The following is a 22,145-nucleotide window of genomic DNA, read 5'->3' as shown; positions in this document are numbered from 1 at the left end:
AATGAAATTCCTATACCACATTAGAGACTCCAAGTTTTATTATTTTGTTTTATTTTGTTTTATTTTCCAGAACAGTCAGCCTCTAAGTCTCTTTCTTATTTGCTATTTTAGTTATTGGTGGCTTCCTGTGACCCATTATGTCATTCTTGCCTCAATTTAATTTTCCTGGCACCCAAGACCTGGGTTTGATTTCCAGCTCCACCATTTCCTAGCTGTATGATTCTCAGAATTGTATTTATTTGAACTCCATAATCCCAGGGTTCCGATTAATACAAATGAAACTAATAGTACCAATCTTAACAAATTATTAGGGCAAATGTAAAACATATAGCATGGTGCCTTGTACAAAGTAAAAAAATTTAATATTAGTGTTTCTTTTATTGTTTGTGATTGTAGCAGTGAAGAACAGGCAGCTAAAAAGAGAGAGAGGAGCCAACGCCAATTTTTACTTGTATGACAAGTAAAAACTTGTTTTCTGTTCCAGTGAAAAGAGGGACTCTAAATTTCCTAGTTGGTTGTCTCCCATCAATATAATAAGAAAAAAAATGTAGTTATGGGTGGGAATCAAGTAAGTCAATGTCCACTCTGAATTTAATGCTCATTGACTCTACAGTATTATAAACACAGATGCTACTGTACTAGTTACCTATTCCTGAACGATCAAGAATTTAGCATGGAAAGGTGGCAAAAGGTAAGAGCTTTCAATAGCACTTGTGAGTTTTTAGGAAAGTCATGTACTTCATTCATCTTCTTTAACTGTCTTTCCTGAAGACAATATCTGACGCTCTAATGTTTTCAGGACATAATCTCTTCTCTACCCAAAGTGTTTAATTAATGTACACAGGAGTCTGCTGTGTACTAACAATGCAAAAGACAATAAATGTCTATGTGCACCTTTTCTAGCAAAAAACAACAACAACAACAACAACAACAACAAACAAATAGTATATTAATAGTAATCTCAATTATAATAGTAGGTTTCCATTTACTTTTATATTCTTAAGGTTACATGTTTTCAAGAAAAGACAATACAAAATAAAATACAACTCCACTGTACTGTACCTTGTTTTTTACCTTTGTGAAACGCTACCCAGCATGACACCTACTTGAGTGGGTTTGAGATGACAGATATCTTCATCATGATTTGAATTCTAACACAAACATGTTACCATTATTCCTTTGCTGCAGGATTGTTTAAACAGATAATTATAAAATTTTGATGTGTTTATGTGTTTTCTTAAATTCCTCATAAAAAGAACCTCAGGTAAGAAGATAAATTAAAACCCAAAGGGTTAATAATCCTAAAACATAAATTATGCCTCAAGTAAATGAGATGTAATACAGCCATATTAAGTTTTTACCAAAAATAAGAATTAAAATAACATCTGAGAAATAGTGCAGAAAATCAAATTAGAGATGGGTTAGGCTCCAAGATGAAAGGAGTAATCTTCTTTCATAACTCAATTGAGGAAGAGATTAAATCACTTCAGAGAAGAGGTCAGAAATTCAAGAAAAGATATAAAAACAAGAATTTAGATATGTTTCTGTTTAGCACATGAATAAAGCTTACAGTCTCTCCTGATGGGCATTTGGGCATCAAAAAATGTTTTACTTTCACTGCCGGCCAGAAATGTTCAGAAGTGATGTGCAGAGGTGACAGTTTGACAGATTTACCCAGATGTGGGAACCTTTGACCTAGAGTTTGAAATCTCTTCATTGATGAATTTGTAAGTAATGAAAGTGGAAAGAAATTCATAAAGATTGATGGCCTTACTGTCAGAACTAGGCTGAAATTGTTGCCAATATCAAGAGGAGGTCAAAATAATAAAACACCATATATTTCTATAAAGTTTTCCAGGTTATGAGAATTTTCAGATATACTATCTTACTCAAGGGTTCCAAAGCATATGTGACAGGTATCATTATTTCAATTTTACAGAGAAGGAACTGAACCTTAGAGAGAGAGTTTCCTAAGGTAACAGTCATAATCAGAACTTTAACTCATTTTGTTTGTTTATTTGCCTCAAAGTCTTATGCTCTTTTCAATATGCTGTAAGGAAGAGAAGGAAGGAAGGATATATAAATATATACTTAAAATTTACAATGTCAGGAACATCACATTTGTGATTCCATTCAATACTCATAACCCCCCAATATTAATCAATAATAAAGAACCAATTTATTCTGAGCCAATTATATGTATATCACACATCATGTACATCTATTATCTCTAAATGCCTCTAACAATACAAGGATATAATATTAGTATTTCCATTATATAAAGGTCAAGAAAAATGATTCTCAGAAAGATTAGATGACTAGCACATGGTCATAAATCCATCAAGTATTTTTTCAAAACACACACCTTATATAATCTGGCCCCTTCTATTAAACACTCTAATGGATCCCCACTGGTCTTAACATAATGATTCACTATGTGGAATGTTGACTTCCTTCCTTCTCCACTTCATATTGACCAGTATCCTCCTTGCCACCTTCTCTATTCCATTGTCTGTGCATATAACACCAGTGTCAACTCATCCAGTCAATTCATTTCCTCAGAGAAGCCTTCTCTATAAGCCAGTATCTGCTATCACCTTTTCTCATTGTTTACTCTCTTACAACTTCTTTTAAAAAACTTATAATAGTGATAATTTTATCTGTAAAATTATCAGAGTATTGTTTTTTCCTACTCCAAACTATAATTAGATGAGGATTGTCTTTTTTTCTTACCCAGTTCCCAGTACAGTGCTGGCCACACCACAAAAATATTTTTTAAACAAGATTATTTACTCTTATTTAACAAACATTTGCAGAGTAGTACAGTGTACCATACTAAAATGATAGAATGGAAAACAGTATCTTGGATGGATCTGCTTTGTCATAAAGTAACTACCATTCTTGATATATTTCTTCTGCCAATTATTTGACTCAGTCTTGTATAGGTGAGAAATTTTTCAACGTATTGGTGGAGAAGTGCTTTTCTAGATCTCTTTACATGCATTTAATCACATCCATCTTTCAAAGACTAATCCAAAGAAGCATCTTCGCAGAGGTTTTTAAATTATAATTATTATACACTAGAAGCCTGGTGCACGAAATTCGTGCATGGTGGGGGGTTGTCCCTCAGCCCAGCCTGTACCCTCTCCAATCTGGGACTCCTGGTGGGATCGGGCCTAAACGGGCAGTCGGACATCCCTCTCCAATCCAGGACTGCTGGCTCCCAACTGCTTGCCTGCCTGCCTTCCTGATTGCCCCTAACCGCTTCTGCCTGCCAGCCTGATCACCCCCTAACCACTCCGCTGCCAGCCTGGTTGATGCTTAACTGCTCCCCTGCCAGCCTGTTTGCCCCCAACTTCCCTCCTCTGCCAGCCTGGTCACCCCTAACTGCCCTCTCCTGCAGGGCTGATCACCTCCAACTGCCCTCTCTTGCAAGCCTGGTCCCTCTCAACTGCCCTCCCTTGCAGGCCTGGTGCCTCCCAACTGCCCTCTCCTGCTGTCCATCTTGTAGTGGCCATCTTGTGTCCACATGGGGGCAGGATCTTTGACCACATGGGGGCAGCTATATTGTGTGTTGCAGTGATGATCAATCTGCATATTACTCTTTTATTAGATAGGATAGAGGCCTGGTACAGGGGTGGGGGCCAGCTGGTTTGCCCTGAAGGGTGTCCCGGATCAGGTGGGGGTTCCCTTGGGGCATGGGGCAGCCTGAGTGAGGGGCCTGTGGTGGTTTGCAGGCCGGCCACGCCCCCTGGCAACCCAAGCAGAAGCCCTGGTATCTGGAATTTATTTTCCTTCTACAACTGAAACTTTGTAGCCTGGAGCGGAGCCAAGCCTGCTGCTCCCTCCGGCTGGCAGCCATTTCTGTGGCAGTTAATTCACCTTCTACAATTGAAACTTTGTAGCCTTAAGCGGGTGAGCCCAGCCAGGGTGTGTGGAAAGCTTTGCTTCCCTTGTTGCCGCCGGCAACCCTGGCCTGCTCTCTCAAGCTCCATTCTGCCGCCATTTGTTTGAATTTGTTTACCTTCTATAATAGAAACTTTGTAGCTTGAGTGGAGGCTTAGGCCTGCAACAGCTATGGAAAGCTTGGCTTGCTCTGTTACCTGGGAAACCTTGCTCTCTGTGGCTGTAGCCATCTTGGATGGGGTTAATTTGCATACTCGCCCTGATTGGTTGGTGGGCGTGGCTTGGCTGGTGGGCGTGGCTTATGTAGCAGAGTGATGGTTAATTTGCATATTACCATTTTATTAGAGAGGATATATATGCAAATAGACCAGATGGCAGAACAACCGAACAACTGGTTGCTATGATGTGTGCTGACCACCGGGGGGGGGGGGGCATTCGGAACATGGTGGGCATTGGCAGCAGGCAGCAGAGCATGGAACATGGCAGGCATTGGCCAAAGTGGGATGGTGGAGCAGGTGAGCGGGGGCACCAGACCAAGGCGGGGCGCTAGTCACTGTCATTGGGGCAAGCCTCTGGTGGTTACTGAAAATTATTTGCGTGGGTGTGGCTTATGTAGCGGAGTGGTGGTTAATTTGCATATTACCTTTTTTTTTTTTTTTTTTTTAGAGAGGATTGCTTTCATCCAACATAAAGGAATTGTTCAGTTCTATATACTTCCATGATAACTTGGTTTTGTCATAATATTTCTATTTTATGGGATAGCCCATAAACATAAATTTCCTTTGCTAGTAAATTCAGATTCTACATTGAAGAAACTATGTCTAATTCACCTTCCTGCCCCTCCTAACCTTCCCCCCGCCCCCGCCCACCAGAAGAAAGATATGCACATAGTCAGGTCTCAAGAAATTCAGGTTAACTGAAAGCCAATAACTTCAGAGTCAACATGGTGGGGAGGGTTGGTGTTACTTGTTTCTGTTTCCAAAAAGCATGTCACATGTCTGGTGTGTGCCTGTCAACTCCAATTATCCACCAACACCTGGGTGTCCTACATTCAATTCAATTCTAGCAGTAATACCCACAGTTAACATAGATTCCACAGGTTAGAAGACTTAATCCCACAAGACGATATTTACCTCAGATGCTAGGGACCACCCCTACTTCTAAATGGCTGGCTATAAGTTTGGGGGGTTCCATGACTGTCCTTCAGATGTGGTAATTCACTAAATCAACTAACAGAACTCAATAAAATACTCTATTGATGATTACAGTTCCATTATAAAGAATACAACTCAGGCCCGGCCGGTGTGGTTCAGTGGTTGAACATCGACCTGTGAAACAGGAGGTCATGGTTTAATTCCCGGTCAGTTTCAGGCTCCATTCCCAGTGTGGGGAGTGCAGAAAGCAGCAGATCAATGATTCTCTCTCATCATTGATGTTTCTATCTCTCTCCCTCTCCCTTCCTCTCTGAAATCAGTAAAAATATATTTAAAAGAAAAAGAATATAACTCACAAAATACCAAATGGAAGAGATCCTTAGGGCAGAGTTGTAGGGGTGGAGCAGGCACGTGCCCAGCCTTTCACACCCACTCCCAGCATACATGCTCCCAGCACATCCATGTGTTCACCATCCTGAAAGCTCCTGGAGCCGTGTTGTTTCAGGGTTTCCTATGAGCTTTAATTACACATACATGGTTGGTTAAATTATTGACCATGTGATTAAATTCAATCTCCAGTCCCTCTCTCCTCTCCAAAGGGTGGTCAGAGGCTGGGGCTAAAAATTTCAACCCTTTAATCATGTGGCTGACTTGTTATGAATAACAAAGAGCTATCTTCTCTCGCCTGGATAATTATGAGGGTTTTAGGAGTTCTGTGCTAGGAATGGGGACAAAGACCAAATATATATTATTGTATGGAAAATAATACAATAACTAATAAAAATAATATAAGAATAAGTTCTGTCAATGGTAAGATATGTACACATATAATACCTTAATAAAAAAATTGGAAAAAAAATATTTCAGAAAGGCCAAAAAAAAAAAAGAATAAGTTCTGTGTTTGTGTACTCACAACTGTAAACCTACTTTTGCCCCACCCTGCATATATATGGTGGAATTGGGAGGAAAAATTGGTTGGAAGCCATAGCCCTGCTACCAAATTTGCTGCTCAGACCTCGTATTGAGGAATTTGACAAAAATGAAATATTTTGCCCTCCAAATTTGTCAAAGATTCAAGAATATGAGTTCAATAAAAGAAAATGACCTATATTTTAAATAAGTTTTGATAAACTGGAAAATGTCTTGCAAACAACATGCAAACATTTAGGTTCTGATTTCAGGACCAAAAATAATATGTCAACAAGTTCAAAATAATTGTCACTAATGAACCTATATATGTATATCCTGGAATATTTAGCAAAGATTTAAACATTTAGAAACTGGCTTCAATACTGGAGTAATTCTCCCTGACCCCCTCTCTCTCTTCAATACCACTTCTCTGTCATCAAACAGCACAGCTATCACTAAAGGGCTGCAGAAACATGAAGGTCAATTATTTCACATCTCCACACAGCAGGAACATTTTAAAATCCAGTTCAGACCTTGCTGATTCCAGGGCTTCTATTCTGCCATTCTCCCAAAGCAAGAACCAGAAAAAGAATTATATCATACCAACAAGAGAAGGAGGGTAAGAAGAAATAGAATCTTCAAAATGTATGTGCATGTTCATGCCTGTGTTTGCATGCACACTCGTGTGTGTGGGGGGAGGGGGGAGAAGAGCACATATTATTAGCTGAAAGAGTAGATAGGTTCCAACTACATCAAAGTAGTAAAAGAGGCGAATTCATAAGATATCATTATGGTGAAATTTATGCGAAGGAACTTACTAATGAGTTGCACAGGCTTTTAAATTCAAAGTCATCACACTGCATTTAAAATACTTAATAACCTAAAAGGTATATTTGAATTGACAAAAGTATATTTCAACTGAAGTATATTTTTGCCTGAAAGAAAAAAAAAAACTGTTAAAGCTTGATGGTTTTCATCTGCTCTTTACTGGATTTGCTTATATTTACTAAGATGAAAGTCATAGAAAGCTTTTTCTTCTACTTGAAAAAAATATAGACCTGGGTGATTACAAAGCTCAGTAACCATCTCATTAGATAAAGTAGGTCTTATCTCTTCACTTTTAAAGAATCCAATGAAAGCTATGAACCTCTTCTTCAAAAAATAAAGTTCACGTGAATATAGTTTTAGGAGGTTCACAAACACTCTACAGGCCTGGGTAAATCCTCAGACAGAACAATGAGTATACAGTCTCCCATAGGGATCTACCGCCTTCGGAGTATGACAATGGACAGCATAGCTGTGCTCCCTCCTTAGCTAGAGAAACTAGTGCAAGAAGTGCATGCTGCCCTTGGGGTCATGCAGAGATATCCATATTCTAAATAGAATATTCTCACTTGCCATATTATAATTATAAGAATATGTTTCATTTCAAATCCTTAAAGCTTTATTTAATGCTGAGAGAAAAAGGAATATAAAGAGGTGGACATCAAGTTAACATCCTTATCCCTACAATTTCATCAGGCCATTGGTTCACATTTCAAAGGAGAAATATAGGATTCTCTATATGTAAATATTTTTTTTATTTATGCTAAGACTCATAACTTTTATTTAACCAGTAAGAAATATAAAAACATATATTTTTGATGATCCCGATATATTTATCTATTTAGCAATTAGTGAATTCCCATTTTCAGGTAGATTCACACACTCACTAACTTTTGAGTTAATAATAAGGCCTGGTAATATTTATTTCTAATAACTATATCAAGTGGTAGGATTAGTTATAAGCTGAAATTTATTTGAACTCTTAGAATGAATCTCTCAGTTTTTCTATATTAAATCAATATATTATCTATATTGACCTCAGGGGGCTTCCTAAAAAATTAAAATTGCAAATAGCTTCACAGACCCACTGAATCAGACGCCAAGGTGCACGGTCAGGAAGCTCCCGATGTTATTCTAATTCGCACCAAAGTTTGAGACCTCCTTCACCGGCGATTCCTTCCAGCCCTATGATTTCACAATTCTGGTTTGTGACTAATCAGCCTAAACTTTAGTTGGTAGACCACACAACTCCCTGCCAAACTTTCTGCACCAAATATAGCAAGAGTTGACAGATGCCCAAGCGGCAGTGGTCTTTGTGTGTGCCCATCCTAAAAGCAGCTGGGCCCATGAGCCTTAACCCCAGCTGTCTGGAACTAAGCAGCAGGTGCTGGGATGGCCAGCTGTTCTCACGAGGCAAGCCTGGCAGCTCTGCTTGCCCAGGTCTCCAATTTTCCCTTGGGTGGCCTTGCTTTTGTGGGTGGTCCAGCTCAACTCTAATCCTAGTGAGTGTGCATTCCAAAGCTGAAATACCCGGGCTAGAGCCTACAGAAAGAACATATGTGTTTTATGTTTATAAATATGTATTCTTGTACTGGATTGAATGACCACTTAAAGTCACTCCCAGTCTTAAATTCTATATATGTGTGTGTTCTAATTATTATGCAAAACGTTCTTACACATGAGTTTTAATTGCAGATAAAGATGGTCATGGTCCAACTGTCTCTATTCTCTCTCAACCCTCTTCAATTTTTAAAAATGTAAGCCTGTTTTTAAGAGCAGAACTAAAAAAAGCAAAACCTAAATACCACCAAAATACTACCACACTAAAATAACTGCATGTAAGCAATCCCAGAGCAAAAAAAATTTGGAACAATACACTGTCCATGTGTAATGGACATAAGAATATATAAAAATTTAGAGAGATAAAGAAAATGCATATTTTTTTGCAAGACTATAAGGGAATATTATGGCTTTAAGTTATATTCTCATTTTTTTGGTTTAATATAAGTAGCAAAATAATAAATAATACAACAATTTAATACTATTTTAATTTGTAAAATTACTACAAAATGAGGATTAAATTAAAAATTATTTTTAGTACATTTTATTTTTACATTCTTTACATTTGTATTATTTTTATAGTTCTTTTTGTAGAAATAATGATGAGAAACTCTACAATTTGATGTTAGATAACTTTTGCCAAGTAGATTTCTCACAACTTCAAAATGAATTGGTATCTGGTGACTTTACAGAATGAATCAGGTGTTAAGGTTTCTTACGAAAGCATACAATTCTTTAAAAGTCTGAGTAAATATAAATATAGTTTTAATCTGCTTCACTTGCACACTGAAAACATGACAAAATAAGTTGGAAAATCTTATATTTAAAGTACTTGGTTATTTTTCCTTTTAAACTTCTTATGTTCGATGGCACTTTAAACTAATATCATAAAACTTCCAAGAAACATTAACTTTGTAAACAAAAATTTACAGGACTACATAAAATAAGATAAAAATATTTAATGATTTTTTGAAGGAGAAAATCAGATCTATACACCAGCCTGTACCAATAGAAATATTTGGAACAAAAGACCAAAAGTTGTAGTGCAATCAGCAATGCTTTATCTGAAAGAAGAAAGATTCTACTTGATATATTTACTGGAGTTTTATATATATATAAATAATTGTATAATTCATATACATATATGAATTATACAATTATTTAAATTGCTGATAAATCTCATTTTAACCAAGTTAATAGCTTACTTCAAATGTCTACAAAGTCATTAGCATAGCAGAAATAGGCATACACAAATGGCCTATATATATGTAATAAAATGAAGAGGAAATTTGGTGGTTGGATATTTACTATGATCAATAAGACATGCAAAGTGATAGAAATAAATTGATGTGTAACCCTGAATTGCCCAGGGTGTCTACATTGATCCACTAAAGTGGTGAACCCGTGAACTTTATTCCATTTTGAGGAAATTAAGAGAGAACTCCTGCCAGGCAACATGTGGCCTAAGTGGCTGTGATCTCTGGAGCCTCCTATTGGGTGTTCCAGGTTTTATCTTTTGATCTGTGCACAGCAAGCCTCCCAGGTCCCTAAGGCTCTCAATTCCCTCATCTACTCCACGAATGGGTTCTTATTTCCCAGAAGTTATCTGAAAGCTATTCACCAAAAGTGTAAACATAAATGATCTTTTTTATTGTGGTAAAAAACACATGACATATGGTCTACTCTCTTAACACCTGTTTGTATACAGTACAAATTATTAACTATAAGCACAATTTGTACAGCAGGTTTCTAAAATGTTCCCATCTTACACAACTGAAAACCTAAGTCCATTGAACAGCAGTTCTTTCATTTCTCCCTCTCCTGAGTCTCTGGTAACCACCATTCTACTTTCTGTTTCTATAGTTTGATTCTTGATACCTACGTAACTGAAAGCATGCAGTGTTTGTTCTTCTGTGACTGGCTTATTTCACTTAGCATAATTTCTTTAAGGTTCATCTATGTTGTACAATATGGCAGAATCTCTTTTTTATGGTTAAATAATATTCCACGGAATGTATATAGCACATTTTTTTCATCCATTCATCTATTGAAAGATCATCTGTTTATCTTTGTCCATTCATTTGTCGGAGTAGCGACCAGCTCCTTTTCTTTGTTCTCAGTGATCCCCAGGTATCCAAACTCCTTTGGTCTGTCAGCACTCTGCATGAGTCCAGACAGAAACCACTTCCTCGGGCAGTCTTCTGAGAAGCTGGTATTCTCCAGGATTGCTCCTCTCTTCATTTCACCCCAAGGGAGCAGTTGTAGCCAGAATGTTCTCTTTCAGTACTGAATGGTGCAGTCTTAGGAGAGAAGCAGATGTAGGTAAAACATTTTCTTATCTGTTTCAATCAATGCAGCCGTTCCAACTCTTGTGCTCACTTGTGGTACTGCAACTTCTTAACTAGATCTAAAATCCTCATGAAGGTATTTTGGTCCAGGTGACATTGTAAAGTCAACATTCCTATGGGGTAACGAGGGCTGGGAACTTCCTATTCTGCCATCTTGCTGATGCCACTTCACCAACATGAACACATAGTTAGAGCATACTTCTTATTAATGTATTCAATTGACTTTTCAGTAATCTCAAGAAGCATGAAAGTCTGAAGAAAAGCACTTATTTTAAGATTTTATTCAACAGGTGAGGGAATGGGAACTCTAAAGGAATCGCTGGTGAGAAAGCCCTCTAGCGGTATCCCTCCATGTATAGTTAATGGTCCATCTCCACATAAAGCCAGGCTTAGCATACCCATATCTTTTGTGATGTATTTTCTAAAATCCCACCACCCTAAAAATAATGAGGGACTAAAGCTTCTTTGTGAGAGACGAAAATAACCCTAAAATTAAACCAAAAATGAAATTTTGATTTTTCTATGATGTTGGCAAAAACAAAAAGGATTGATATTCAGCACTAGCAAAGGATCAAACACAGAGTGTAAATTAAATCTCCAGAAACATTTTAGAGAAAAATAATCAAAATACAAAAGTATTTATCAATGTATGATATATTTTTACCTAATAAACAATAAATTTCATCTCCAGAATTTCCTACAGATATGCTTAAAGTGCTCTTTAAGTGTATGAACTATATGTGCATGTATAGTCTCTCATCATGCTTCTAATAGGGAATATTTGGAAATAAACTAACATTGGTTATCGCTTAAATTTAATAAATTATGCTTCAATTGTACTATGGACTATTAAACAGCTATTTTATATGTCACCATCACACAACATAAATTCACAAAAGCAAATTTATCAATGTCTATCAAACTATTAATTTTGCTTACCTCTTGTTACCTCTAGGGAGTATAAATATGTTAAAGTCTTTGACACATCTTACATTACATACTCTATTTTTAACTTTATGCTGGATATATTTCAACTTTTTAAAACGAGCATATTTTAAAGAAAAATGAATAATTTTGTATTACCAATCAATCAATAGCAAAGTACAAAAGCGTATAGAGAGCTTTTCCCTCTTGCCACCATCATAGAAGCACCAGCGCTCAAAATGAAGCTCAATCCCTTTGTGACTTCTTATCAGAGCAAGAACTGTAAAAGGCATTTCAATGCACCTTCCCACATTCGCAGGAAGATGATGTCTTCTCTTTCCAAAGAGCTGAGACAGAAGTACAATGTTAGATTCATGCCCATCTAAGAGGATGATGAAGTTCAGGTTGTTCTGAAGGGCAGCAACAGGAAGAAATATGTCATCTACATTGAAGGCGTGCAACCGGAGAAAGCTAACGGCACAATTGTACATGTATGTGGGCATTCACCCTAGCAAGGTGGTTATCACTAGACTGAAGCTGGATAAAGACCACAAAAAGATCCTGGAAGGTAAAGCCAAATCTCACCAAGTAGGAAAGGAAAAGGGCAAATACAAGGAAGAAACAATTGAGAAGATGCAGGAATAAAATAATATTATATACAACTTTCATTAAAATCTTAAAATGAAATAAAGAGTATATAGAGTATCATTCCAAAGGGGAAAAGGGTTAGTAAAATACATACCAAATGTTGGTATTTATCACCCCTAGGTAGGGATAACAAGTGATTTTTATATACTCTAACTTTATGCCTTTGTAAATTTTCCTAATTGACTAAAATAAACTTGTATTATTTTTATATTCAGAAAGAAAACCTAGCATTCTCTTTAGAACTTTAATATTTCCCAACTTGCGATTGAAGAATTTATTGAAATATTGAGCACATAACTCTGATGTGAGTCTTAGAGTGAAAATGGAAACTTTCTCCCATCATTTTGTCCCAGTTTGTAGGACCCGCATTTCTGTTATACATATATTTGCCCTGATTTATTTAATGTATCAAAAGCACAGCACATAGGCAGCAACATAGCAATCTATATAACTTAATAACTGACAAAATATTTTAAAAAGTGTATCAATCATAAGGGGTTAAGATTTAGAAAGTATGTTATAGTAAAGTTTCTATAAACCTAATAAAAGAAATTTGTTGAAAATCAATCATTAAAATATATATTAAATAAATTGAACTGTAATGTTAAGCCAATGTATACCTGTCCTTTTTGTTCATTTAAAAATATTAGCCTCTAAAATTATGTAGCTTTTTTTTACCTTTCAGTTTTCTTTTATATTTTCTTTTTCTATTGCACTTGGCCAAAAACCTCTGAAATTATGTCAGAATTGTAGCTTTTGGAGGCAAAATCTCAAATGACCAAATGGATCAAATCAAATTTAATATGATGTGATTTTAAAGAAGCCAAGATACTAAATTTTGAAAATTGGTGTTTGTTCTGGAATACTAACCAAATATTTTGAAAAAATTACTAAGGAAGCAAACTTTTTTCTTTGTAGAGCTTTGTTACATTTGGCAGTAATTTTTAAAATCATTTCCTATAACCATATTCAGTTTAATGAATTATATATCCAAAAATTGTACCATAGTGACATGGGTGAGAATAGCACTGCTTATTAAAATTAACAATTCATAAATGGGTTATTCTCAATTATCTATGTATCATGAAATTTGAAATTCAGAGAGAAATAGAAGCCCTATTTTAAATAATAGTTTGGAGCCTATAATTTTTTTCTAAGCTTAAAACAAGCAGTTTAATTCACTGATTAAAGTCTTATCCCATTTTTATGGAGCCCACACATGAGGAAAAAGTAAAAGCGAGAGAAAGCTAGAGAGAGAGAGAGAGAGAGAGAGAGAGAATATAATCCATTGTTTAAAAAGGGAAAACAGTACCACAGTCATAATGTCAAGACTCCCCAGATAGTCAGCAATAAAGAAAAATCTCTATGGAAATAAGTTATACAAAGTGAAACTCTGAGAATCTGTGTTCTGTATGTTCTTGACATCAAAGGTATTAATTATTGTGAAGATCCAAAGCCCCTTACCAAAAAAGAAAATTGAATCTGTTCTTCCTGGGAGACAGGCAATGCCATAGTCTAGAGTCTGAAACAATAATGTTCTAGCTTTCATGAATATGGTATTTTGGAAGACAAAACCCTTTCTTTTCCAGAAAGATCGGCCCTTTTCCCCACACTGATCTATGGCTTTAAAAGAAAATAAATTAAATTAACTAGTGTCACCTTTTCTTTTGGGGGGATCAGAGAAGGAAAATGAATGTGATGAAAAGAAAGAGAGAAGATACAAAGCCTAAAATGTAGATTATGTCCCAAAGCTCTACTAATTTTAAAATAAACATATTTATATTGGCCTGTCCTATAGGAATTTTTCTCAAACATTAATATGTGTAAGAATTATCTAATTCTTGTAAAATACAGATTTGCAATCTCATCCCGGGTGATGCTGTAACTGGTCTAGAGACTCACTTTGAAAAGCAATGCGCACCATGTACTTGACAATTATAAATAAAGATTTTCCTGAAAAAGATATCAAAGCAATCCCATTTATGATAGCATCAAAAAAGTAAAGTCCTTAGGGATAAATTTAAACAAGAAGATGAATGATCTCTATCTTGAAAACTATAAGACTTTGATGAAAGAAAATGAAAAGATATTCCATGTTGATGGATTAGAATAATTAATATTGTTAAATTTTCCATGTTACCCAAAGCTCTCTATATATTCAATGAAATCTCTATCAAAATACTAATTGCATTTTCTCACAAAGATAGAATAAAAATCTTATAATTCATATAGAACAACAAAAGACCCTGAAATCAAAGCAATCCTGAGAAAGAAGAACAAAGCTGAGGCATCACACTTTTTTATTTCAACATCCTATGTAATAAAAGGCTAATATGCAAATGGTCCCCTCAACTGGATGTTTGACCGGGAGTTCAACCTGGAGTTCTACCAGGGGGCAGAGGCGGCCAGCCAACCACCCAGGGCCCCTCCCCCTAGCCTGATCAGCCTGATCAGGGCAGGCCAGCCGACCTTGCCCGTGAATGAATTCGTGGACTGGGCCTCTAGTATAGTAATAAAAATAGAAAGGTACTGGCATAAAAACAGAAACAGAAACCATTGAAATAGAATAAAGAGCCTAGAAATAAATCATTGCAGCCAACTAATATTTGATAAGGGCGCCAACAATACTCAATGGGACTACATCAAAGTGAAAAGCTGCACACCAAAAGAAACAACCAACAAAATCAAAAGGCTAACTATGGAAAGAGAGAAAATATTTGCAAGCCACATCTGATAAGGGGTTAATATCCAAAATACACAATAGCAAACAAACAATACAATACAATAACAAACAAACAAACTATACAATAAAAATGGTCAGGGGACCCCAATAGATATTTTCCAAAGAAGACATACAAATGGCAAATAGATACATTAAAAGATTCTTCACATTACTAGTCATCAGGCAAATGCAAATCAAAATTACAATAAGATAAAACCTTACATTGATTAGAAGTGTTGGCAAAGATGTAGAGAAAAGGAAACACTTGTGCACAGTTGGTTATACTGTAAATTGATACTGCCACTATGGAAAAAGTTAAAAATAGAACTAGTATATGATCCACTTCTGGGTATAATATAGTCAAAGGAAGTGATATCAGGATCTTAAAGAGATATCTGCACTTCCATAGTCATTGCAGCATTATTGAGTTTTTCACAATAGCCAATCTATAAAAACAATTTATATGTGCTTGTCAATGGATGAATGGATAAAGAAGATGTGAAACACACACACACACACACACACACACACACACACACACACACCCCGGAATATTCAGCCATAAAAAGGGAAATCCTCCCATTTGTGACATATGGATGGACTTCCTTATGAGCAATATACTGAGTGAGATTGAGATTAAGTCAGAAACAGAAACTATGTAAAATCTTATATATATATAGAATCTAAATAATCCAAAGTCAAAGAAACAGAGTAGATTGGCTGCCAGGAGCTAAAGGGTAGGAGAAATAGGGAGATGTTGGTCAAAGGATACAAACTTTCAGTTATAAGATGAATAAATTCTGTGGAGCCAATCTACATCATGGTTACTATATTTAACAATGCTGTATTATATACTTGAAAGTTACTAAAAGAATGTTAAATGTTCTTGTCACAAAGAAGGTAATTATGTCAGGTGATGAAAATGTTAACTAACCCTAATATGGCAATCATTTTCAATACATACTATATGTGTATCAAGTCATCATGCTATACACCTTAAACTTACCCAATGTTATATGTCAATTATATCTCAAAAAAGCTGAGAAAAAAATAATGAAATGGAAAACATACCTTCTGGTCTTTTATTAAGTTAATTCATATTATTACTATTTTTAAAATTCTTCTTAATGTTGCTAATATAATGACTATTGCTCTAGTACCAATATTTTCTATCATGTTAACCTAAGGTTATCTTAGTTAACCTAAGAGTCTATGATGGTTAAATTTCCCTATGAAGTTTTGTTATACAAAGTGGTTAGAAGTTTTGAAAAAATGGCAAATAATTGTTCAGGGTGTAACATTCTTGGGCATTAATTGCATAAAAGAATAGTGTTCTATTAATGTGCTTGGATGGCTTCTTCATTTCAAAAGAAGTGTTCTAGGAAAGACTTGATAGATGCCGGGCCTACTTTCTGACATTTCTAAAATCTATACACTCATAGAAAATATGCACTTGTTTGCCAAATAGTATATAGTTTCCTGATCAGGCTCCAGGTAGCATCACTCAGAGTGATGCAACCTGACTAAAAATTCTGTTCTAACTTAACCAACTCTTGACCATACTCTAAAAGTTCCCTCATGAGAATAATAAAATAGTCCAAATCTTTAAAAGCAATTTGTAGACTACACACTATGATGATATCTAATGTGTGTGGGGTTTTTTAAAAAAATAATGAATTACCCACTTTAAAACTAAGAAATTAATTTATATTTTGACCAAAATATTTTTCAAAGTATAGCACAAAAGATTCAATTAACTGTCTTGTGAAACCTTAGAAACATTACAGTTTACCCATTTGTTAATCTTAGGAAAAATAGCTTTAACATTTCAATGAAATATTACTATTTCAAGAAATAAATTTATTAGATATCTTTTGATAAAATATTAAAAGATATTATTATAAATCATTCATGGTTATAAACAAGTTTGATATCATTTGTTTCACATATTCTCCAATTCCTATCTTAGGTTTTACACATTAATGTTTAAATCACTTTAAAACCCAATAGTCTAGAGAACTTATGTCACACCTGGTATTAAAAGTTATTTACAATACTAGTGGCCCGGTGCACAAAATTTGTGCACATTAAAAGGGAATTAATTAGAGGAAATATTTTAATATTGCTATTTGCCCTTTCTCTATAATAGACATGTCAGAGATGAAAGAAAATTAGTAAAATGTATATGAAAAATCTCCCTCCTATCAGAGTCTGGGGTGCACCGTGAGACCTAGAGTCAAGTCCCTGCCCACCACCCGCATGCACTTCGAAAACGCAGGAGACCCAGACCCAGCTGGCTGCCCCCCTGTTAAGCCCCTCCAGGCAGGGGTTGCAGCCTTAGGTCCCCCAGCCCGGCGCTGGGCAAGAGGCACAGCCTCAGGTCCCCCGGCCTGGCGCCGGGTGGTAGGCACAATATCAGGTCCCCCATCAAGCCCCGCCAGGCAGGGGCCATGGCCTGAGGTTCTGGTCAAGCCCCGCCAAGCAAGGGGCGCAGCCTGAAGTACCCCGTCAAGCCCCTCTGGGCAAGGGGCGTGGCCTGAGGTCTCCCGGCCCAGTGCCAGGGCGGGGGCACGGTCTGAGGTCCCTCGCCCTGGCCAGGTGCCATGCAGACTCAGGTCCCTGCTGTTCATTCGTGATGTTACGGCATCCCAGCTAATTTGCATATTCCTCTGTTATATAGGTAGATACTTGATTTCATGACTGACTTGACTGAGAAAGAGTTATCTTCTGAATCAGGAAGAATGATATAATACTGAGTTGTGGCAAGGACAACAGAAAGAGAAATTTGAAATGATTTGTTATTTAGTATGATGGTTTTCAAATCATGTTGTAAAATTCCAGTTCAAATAGCAACAATAAAAATAAAAGAATTATTTAAACAAAAATTATTAAATAATGAAAGAAATTTAAATAATTAAAGTAATTAATGATAACCAAACATAATTCCTATTTAAATTCTGTTAAAAATAGGTTTTGTTTAACCCCTACTTTATAGAACTTCTACAAAATAAAGCAGCAAGCATTCAGATCTTAATTTTTATTAATATATTTATACTGTACACCAGTTTTTAAAGTGGGTAATTCATTCTTATTTTTTAATGGTTCAAGCTTACTATTGATGGTGAAAGCTTAAAATGCATATATCCTATTTCTAACTAAAGGAAAATTTATAAGCTTTGGATCTCTAAATTTTGAAAATTAAGGCACTTGATTTATTATCCCAGAAGGAATTTCTATGAAGCTAAGGTACAACTATGATATGGAATTTTTATAACCTGACTTAAATGCTGGTATAACTTCATTTAGAGAATAAATTTTTGTGTGCCAACAATAATACACAGAACAGAGGCAGAAATAAGGCAGTTAAGTGCCTGCAAGGCCAAATTATCTTCCAAAAACATCTCTGCATCTAAGTGTTTAAACCAGCACAAAATTTAGTCACCTACCCTTTTCCCACCTCCACCAGAAATAATCTGGGATTCAGTGCTTAGCATATGGATAAGATTATTTTACCCTGAAAAAATATTAATACCAGGTTGCTTTTATCAACTTTCTTGATCAAAAAGCCATTGCTAAGAAGGTGCAGGTTAGGCGAGAACTACTTCAAGGAGGCCCCATCAAGAAGAAGTAACTGAAAGGGTTATTCTCAGATAATTGAATGAATTGGCTCCCCAAATTGGTTTATTTAGTCATTGGTGGGATATTTGAGAACATCTGCCAAAACTGATGTTGGTTTTAACATAATTAATATTAAACTGTTCCTTCTGGATATATTGGAACACCAGTATCATTGCTTTGTGAAGCTATTTCTGGTTGCCAATAGCAAAATTATGTCATAGAAAAGGATAGTTATTTCCTATTGGTTCTGGCAAGAGGACATGCTTAAAGTTCATCAAAATGAGGGATTAAGTTACTTAAATGCAAGTTGAAAAATTAAGTAAAAGGTAGAGGGTCCTACACAGTTTTGTTTTACACCACTTGGGCATGAAATTTTATCAGAATTTCATGAAATTATTTTTGTATAATCTGATTCTCATACTGGTGTTTTAATTCAGAGTACTGCCATCATTTTTGTTTAAAAAATAGAAAATGAAAAGAAAGAAAGGAATAAAAACATGTAGGGAAGATTAATAATTAAAAGGACCTCAAAGGTAGAATTTTTTGGTTCACCCTTTGGCCCTAGTACAATATAAAGCTTAATGATCATTTCTAAATACCATGTCCTATTCACATCTAAAATTATATGAGGCATGTGATGCATTCATTAATTAGTCTATAAATGTTTTGCTTTATAACATGATTTATGCCACTGAGTATGTGCACTGCAGTTCACTTCAATGTACATAGGATTTTATGAATCAATATAGGTAACAGGAATCAGTTCCAATGTTATGAGAAAATCACTTTTGTTTCCATTTTAATGACTTGAACCACAATTCGTTCACTTTTAATGATATATTAATTTCTAACTCAAATCACCAATTCTACCAGCCTCTGACATTATAATGCTGGCAGTAAAGGACATAAATTGTATTGGATTTAGGAAAATAAAGATTGTTTTTTCTTTCTTTGGATGAAGAGAATAATTGGACTCAGATATCAATATTTAGAGATGCCTAAAGATTTTCATTAATAGAGATTGAACTGTCTCCCACTAAATTGAGATATTTCAACAGTCAGGTGCATATGCTAAGATGAGCAGTGGCACCTGGCAGGTTAGTGAGACAATCGGGTAATGAAGTAGAGCTGAGGGATTTTTTTCAGACCATAATCTATAAAATCAGGTCCCAAGAAAACTTCAGTAATTAGTGATTTCAATCCAACAGCCTTCTTATTTTAACTTCTTTTCCTGATAATGAAAATCCTAGCTCTCATCATCCACAGTATATTTACATATTTGTTCAATCCTAAAAGTCAAATAAAATAGTTTCAAAATTACTAACCTATAACTCTATAGAAAAGCAAATTTACCAAGTGAAGTACAATACTTATGTACAGTTTCTTTATTTTATTTTTTTGTTTTTTATTTTTTATTTTTTAAATCTTTATTGTTGAAAATTTTATATATGCCCCCTTATTCCCCCCATTGACCTTCTAGCCCTCCCTCACCCCTGGCTCCAGGCCTTCACCACCCTATTGTCTATGTCATGGGTTATGCATATATGCATACAAGTTCTTTGGTTGATCTCTTTCCACCCACCCACCCTCCCACACCTTCCCTCTGAGATTCCTCAGTCTATTCCATGCTTCTGTGTCTCTGGATCTATTTTGTTCAACAGTTTATTTTGTTCATTAGATTCCACATATGAGTGAGTTCATGTGATATTTGTCTTTCTCTGACTGGCTTATTTGGCTTAGCATAATACTCTCTAGGTCCCTCCATGCTGTCTCAAAGAGTAAGAGATATTTCCTTGTTACTGTTGCATAGTATTCCATAGTATAAATGTACCACAGCTTTTTTATCCACTCATCTACTGATGGGCACTTGGGCTGTTTTCAGATCTTAGCTATTGTAAATTGTGCTGCTATGAACATAGGGGTGCATATATTCTTTCTGATTGATGTTTCAGGTTTCTTAGAATATATTCCTAGAAGTGGGATAACTAGGTCAAATGGCAGTTCTATATTTAATTTTTTTGAAGAAACTCCATACTGTTTTCCATAATGGCTGCACCAGTTTGCATTCCCACTAGCAGTGTACGAGAGTTTCCTTTTCTCCACATCCTCACCAGTGCTTGTCATTTATTGATTTGTTGATGGTAACCAATCTGACAGGTGTGAGGTGATACCTCATTGTTATTTTAACTTGCATCTCTCTGATCATCAGTGGCTTTGAGCATTTTTTCATATGTCTCTTGGCCTTCTGTATGTCCACTTTGGAGAAGTGTCTATTTAGGTCCTTTGCCCATTTTTTAAATTGAATTGTTTGTCTTCCTTTTGTTAAGTAGTATGAGTTCCTTATATATTTTGGATATTAACCCTTTATCAGATATATCATTGCCAAATGTACTCTCTTATACAGTGGGCTCCCTTTTCACCTTGTTTATGGTTTCTTTTGCTGTGCAGAAGCTTTTTATTTTGATGTAGTCCCATTTGTTTATTTTCTCCTTGGTTTCCCTTGCCCTAGGAGATGTACCCACAAACATGAGTAGAAGAAATGTCTGAGATTCTGTTGCCTATGGTTTCTTCTAGGAATTTTATGGCTTCATGACTTACATTTAAGTCTTTTATCCATTTTGAGTTTATTCTTGTGTATGGTGTAATTTGGTGGTCTAGTTTCTTTTTTTGCATGTATCTGTCCATTTTCCCCAACACTATTTATTGAAGAGACTTTCTTAACTCCATTGTATACTCTTGCCTCCTTTGTCAAATATTAACTGAGCGTAATAGCTTGGGTGGATTTCTGGGGTTTCTTTATGCCTGTTCTTGTGCCAGTACAAGGCTGCTTTGATTACAGTGGCTTTGTAGTATAACTTGATATCTGGTATTGTGATCCCTCTATCTTTGTTCTTCTTTCTCAAAATTGCTGTTGCTATTTGGGGTCTTTTTTGGTTCCAAATAAATTTTGGGAGTATTTGTTCTAGACCTGTGAAATATGCTATTGGTATTTTAATAGGGATTACATCAAATCTATAAATTGCTTTCGGTAGTATGGACATTTTAATAATGTTAATTCTATCAATCCATGAACACAGTATATTCTTCCATTTGTTTATATCTTCCTCTATCTCTTTTTTCAACTTCCTGTAGTTTTCTGAGTATAAGTCTTTTTCCTCTTGGTTAACTTTGTTCCTAAGTATCTTAATTTTTTGTTGCAATGGTAAATAGGATTATTTGTTTAGTTTCTCTTTCTGATAATTCATTATTGCTGTTTAAAAATATCATTGATTTCTGGGTGTTAATTTTTTATCCTGCTACATTGCCGAATTCATTTATTAAATCTAGTAATTTTTGGTGCAGTCTTTAGGGTTTTCTATGTACAATATTATGTCATCTGTGAATAATGACAGTTTTACTTCCTCTTTTCCAATTTGGATGCCTTTTATGTTTTCTTCTTCTCTGATCACTGTACTTAGGACTTCCAGTGCTATCTATCTATCTATATAAAACCCTAATATGCAATTAGACTGAACGGCAGAACAACCGACC

General features: G+C 35.6%; 1 pseudogene across 1 annotated transcript; it reads left to right on the top strand.

The window, feature by feature from the left end:
* The first annotated feature begins 11,829 nt into the window (after nucleotides 1-11,829).
* LOC307113909 (large ribosomal subunit protein uL24-like) lies at nucleotides 11,830-12,271 on the top strand (annotated as a pseudogene). Its single transcript has one exon. The product of its transcript is annotated as a large ribosomal subunit protein uL24-like (transcript).
* Nucleotides 12,272-22,145: the final 9,874 nt, after the last annotated feature.

This window comes from Cnephaeus nilssonii (assembly GCF_951640355.1).
Source record: "Cnephaeus nilssonii genome assembly, chromosome: 2".
Lineage (NCBI taxonomy): Eukaryota > Metazoa > Chordata > Mammalia > Chiroptera > Vespertilionidae > Cnephaeus > Cnephaeus nilssonii.
Note: the sequence above shows the minus strand (reverse complement) of the source record. Positions and strands in the feature narration are given on the sequence as shown.